Source organism: Oryx dammah, unplaced genomic scaffold (assembly GCF_014754425.2).
Source record: "Oryx dammah isolate SB20612 unplaced genomic scaffold, SCBI_Odam_1.1 HiC_scaffold_205, whole genome shotgun sequence".
Lineage (NCBI taxonomy): Eukaryota > Metazoa > Chordata > Mammalia > Artiodactyla > Bovidae > Oryx > Oryx dammah.
The window spans coordinates 1-5,041 of record NW_024070373.1 but is presented as its reverse complement, the minus strand read 5'-3'; the positions used below and the strand labels follow the sequence as shown (position 1 = coordinate 5,041).

Below are 5,041 nucleotides of genomic sequence, written 5' to 3'. Positions count from 1 at the left end.
ATCCATTCTTTCCAAGCTCATATGGGCCAAGATAGATCACATTCTCGGTCATAAACTACACCTCAACAAATTAAAAGAATAGAAGTAATACAATGTTTCCTGTCAGATCACAATTGAATAAACTGGAAATCTGTGAGAAAAAGCTGGAAAATTCCTGAATATGTGGAGATGGAGTAGCACACTTCTTAATAACACATTGGTTAAAGGAGGAATCTCAGGAGAAATTTTAAAATAGTTGAGGTAAATAAAAATGAAAATACTACCTTCCTAAATGTGTAGAATTTTGTGAAAGCAGAGCTTAAAGACACATTTATAACACGGAGTGCACATATAAAAAAAGAAGAAAAATTTAAAATAAAAAGCCCAACCTTCCACAATAGGAAACTAGAAAGAGAAGAGCAAATTCAACTCAAAGCAGAAGAAAAGTAATAGTTAAAATTAAAGTAGAAATTCCTAAATATGAATAATAAGAGATAATTGAAAAATCAACAAATTAAAAAAAAATCAAAATCATTAAGCCTCTAGCCAGGCTAACAAGGAGAAAAGAGAGATGATGTAAATTACTGTTACCAGAAATTAAGGATGGACAATGTACAGATATCATGGACATTAAAAGGATAATCAAGAAATAGTATGAACAACTCTGCATCCACAAAATTGATACCCTAAATGAAATGGACCAATTCCTTGAAAGACACTTTCTGACAAAACTCATTTAAGAAGAAACAGACAATCTAATTAGACATAAATTTATCAAATAATTTAGGTCAAACTTAATAATCTCTCAAAGCAAAAAGCACCATGCTCAGATGAATTCAATGGTGAATTCTACCCAACATTTAAAGAAGAAATCATGTGAATTTTACACAGTCCCTTTCAGAAAATAGAGGCAGAGAAATATTCCTGGCTCATTCTGTCAGATCAACATTACCCTAACACCAAAGCCATGCAAAGGCATTACAAGAAAAGAAAATCACACAAACATTTCTCAGGAATAAAGATGCAAAAACTCTCAACAATATATTAGCAAACTGAATACAGTAATGTCTACAAAGAATAATACATATAATACAACCAAGTAGGATTTGTACGTGGAATATAAGGCATTATGTACAAAACAACAGAGAAAAAGTTAAAAAGAATATTGAGATCATGGTAAAGAAAAATAAAATTTAAATCACATTGTATGTGATGTACATGATAACGCTATTGGGTTATTATCACTATTTCTAACATAAGGTGTATCTCCAGAAATCTACCTAGAAGAATCAGTTGACAGTAACGTGGGTGGAAATGACTCTCATTATGATACTGTAATTTCCAAAGTGGAAGATAGACAACTCTCATTTCCAGATCTCCAGTGGGGAGGCATGTGATTTATATTCTGCCAGGAAGATACACTTTTGTGCAATTGAGATGGAGACATGAAGTGAAGTCACTCAGTCGTGTCCAACTCTTTGTCACCCCATGAACTGTAGACTGCCAGGCTCCTCCATCCTTAGGATTTTCCAGGCCAGAATACTGGAGTGGGTAGACATTCCCTTCTCCAAGGGACCTTCCCAAGCTAGGGATTGAGCCCAAGTGTCCTGCATTGCAGGTGAATTCTTTACCAGCTGAGTCACTAGGGAAGCCCAAGATGGAGACATAGCAACCCTCAATGCAGCTTTTCATGGGGGGTTTATTTACTTCAGATATAAAGGTGGAAGCATCCAATACTTAGAGCTGACATTGGTAGAGCATCTGACATGTGATCTGGAGATCACTGTACCAGGTCGTAATGGATGTGCTGTTTCCTCTTGAGATACTTTCCCGTGTGGTTGGTATTATTCCAGGTGAAAGAGCAGTAGAGTTTGACTCCCTTACCATCTTGGAGAATCTGTCTGCTACCTACTAGGCTTAAAAATCATTTTCCTTTTAAGTTACTGAGAACATACTGTTTGTTGCAGTGAGAACCTTAAGTGATACATGTTCTAAGACAATTGTGGTAGGTTAATATTTTTTTGTATTAATGAATTATTTTTATTTTTCTTGTTTCTTGTCCTTCCATACTAGACATTTGCCTTGAGTGGCTCCCAGGCTGTGATGTCATAGCAAACAGGAAGAAAGAAAAATGGAGTCAGGTAAAGTTTTGAAGAATTATGGTTATGATTCTCAAAGGAATAGAAAGAAATTTTGGGCTAAAGTTTTCTTTTTGTGATTGTAGAAGTTGTTCTTGGAACTGTGGATGAGGGGAACTAAAAAAAGAAGAGTAAAATAGACGTTGTATGGCCTAGAAATGGGGCAGTAATTATGTAGAGGGATTCTCTAGACAATTAAGGTTGAACATCCACTCATATATCCATTTCACACAGGTGCAAGTAATTCCCCTACCAGTGTTCAGGAATCCCATCAGTGACCACTGCAATGCGGCCTCCACCCAATGGACAAATGTACACTGTCTGCACCCTGAATATATTTTTCCAGGTCTCTCTTATTGGAAGCTGTCATGTGACTAGTGACTGCTTAGCAGGAGTAATGCTTATTGTGCTCCATGACTTTGAACACTCTCATCAGATTTTTCCTGTGTACACAACACTCCAACTCCATCCCAGTACCAAAGTAAATCCTTGAGTAAGACCATGGGGCTGAGGATATCTAGAGGGGTGGTTTACATGTGGGGAAACAGTCTACACTGAATAGAACACCTCTGATATCTCCAAATTGGATGTAAATGTGTCCCAATTACACAATTAAAAGTCTCTCTAGAGTCAATATGCATGATTTCAAACATAGGTTCTAGTGAGGTATCATACTAGTCATTTATACTATATTTAATCATAAATCCAATTCTTCTATAGGTTAAACACGACCTTCACATTTTATTTCGTCTTTGCAAATTTTAAGCCTCAATGAAAATGCATCTTATGACATCAAGTTTAGTGGCAATTGTTTGACATCTTGAAGTTGCTCATTCACTTGTTCTTAACAGATAGAAACTGGTTGGGAAATTATGGTCCTTAGAGAGTATTACATGGTAGTGGTTCTTCTTGTTTCCTCTTGAGGGTTACAATCTCAACATGAAGTTTCACGCTCTCCTTTTGGAATCCCTCCTGGAGAAGTCGTTCCTGTTCCTAAGAGGGAAAGTGGAGACTGAACACATACAACTTAAAACATTTCCCACTTGCTAAATTATACCTATATTAATCCCTCATGGGTTATGAAACTTCTTTTTGAAATCTTTTCCTCCTTTAATTTTTATTATATTCCTCTTTCTTGAGTCTACTATCAAAATTTTTCTGGGATTTATTTAGTTTCAGAAATATTCTTCTCTTATGGTTTCTAAAATATTAGTGACCCCTAGAATTAAATTTTTACCTCCTTCAACCTGAAACAACAGTTTTTAAAGAAAAACTGTCCTTTTCTATCTCAGCTCTATATCACACGACCTCCCAAATATATATCTAAGAAGGCAAGGAAGATGAAGGGACACCATAGGAAGGTTACTACAAAATTCAGAATCACAAGAGGTGATTCTCACAATCTCCATTGTATCTTCCACTGTGCTGAATCAAAAGCTCTTAGAGCATTGGGAATTTAGTACAAGTTTGATCAGGGAATTTAGTACAAGTCTCCAAATTTTGGAGCAGAGATAACAGAAATAAGTTGAGAGAAAGCCTACACTGGTCCATGCTCTGTTACAGGGTAGACATCCCGACTTGGCATAGAGTTGGAGAACAGCCCGGAGATCAGGAAGAAACTAGCAGCCTGGGTATGTGGTTCATGGTACGACATGGAATCTCCTGGTGGCTCAGATGGTAGAGAATCTGCCTGAAATGCAGGAGACCTGGGTCGGGAAGATCCCCTGGAGAAGGAAACAGCAGCCCACTCCAGTATTCTTGTCTGGAAAATCCCATGGACAGAGGAGTCTGGTAGGCTAGAGTCCATGGGGTCGCAAAGGGGTCGGGCACCACTTAGCAACTAAACAACAAGATAGACTTCAATAACCAGAGATGGTTAGGGGTAGAAGCAGTAAGGAAATGAAATGTCTACTAGTGTTTGGGCTAGAACAGTCCTTAAACTCATATAATGCTCTAACTTCTAAGAACTTGTGATTCAGCACAGTGGAAGATAGCATGGAGATGCTACAATTGAATACCTGAAGTTTAAGGGCTAGCACCCTCTCTTGGTCTGCTATTAACTGGGCCCTCTCCTTTTCCATCTTCTCAGTCAGTTGCTTCACATGTTCCTGATAACTCGCTTCTTTTTGTTGCATCATCTGTTCATTCTTCTTTTGCATTTCCTCTGACATTTTGTTTGCAGCTTCTGCAGCTTCAGACTTCATATGTTCCACTTAAGAAGAAAAATAAGCAGAGAAATATGATAATCTTAATTTATTTTTATAGCTTTATTTCTGCTTTCACGCTTTTTACTTGTTTGCTTATCTCATGAGGAAAGCCTCTTGTGTTTATTTTTGCACTGAACAATCATAATCTGACTGCCAAGGCAGGAGATGTGAGTTTGATCCCTTGGTGGAGATCCCCTGGAGGAGGGCATGACAACCCACTCCAGTGTTCTTGCCTGGAGAATCCCATGGGCAGAGGAGCCTAGCAGGCTACAGTCCACGGGGTTGCGAGAGAGTTGGACACAAGTTAGCGACTAAACAACAAGAATAAATCAGAAGACAGATTAACATAAATATTGGTTAAGTAAAGAATCCTTTAAAAATATGAAATATACTTGCTGTTTTTTGCACTGTAGTAGTATTTCAGGTGGACCAATGTGGCTAACATTAACATTTCTGGGGCTTTCTAACTATCTAGAGTGTTTTCACGGAGAAGGCAATGGCACCCCACTCCAGTACTCTTGCCTGGAAAATTCCATGGATGGAGGAGCCTGGTGGGCTGCAGTCCATGGGGTCTTGAAAAGTCAGACATGACTGAGCGACTTCACTTTCACTTTTCACTTTCATGCATTGGAGAAGGAAATGGCAACCCACTCCAGTGTTCTTGCCTGGAGAATCCCAGAGACGGGGGAGCCTGGTGGGCTGGGCTTTATGGGGTCA

The 5,041-nt window shown here is 38.4% G+C and overlaps 1 long non-coding RNA gene across 1 annotated transcript; it reads right to left on the bottom strand.

Moving 5' to 3' along the window:
• Positions 1-1,156: 1,156 nt before the first annotated feature.
• LOC120859201 lies at positions 1,157-4,389 on the bottom strand. Its single transcript, XR_005720048.1, has 2 exons — positions 4,136-4,389; positions 1,157-3,110 (listed from the first exon to the last, which is right to left on the bottom strand). It is a non-coding gene; the product is annotated as an uncharacterized LOC120859201 (long non-coding RNA).
• Positions 4,390-5,041: the final 652 nt, after the last annotated feature.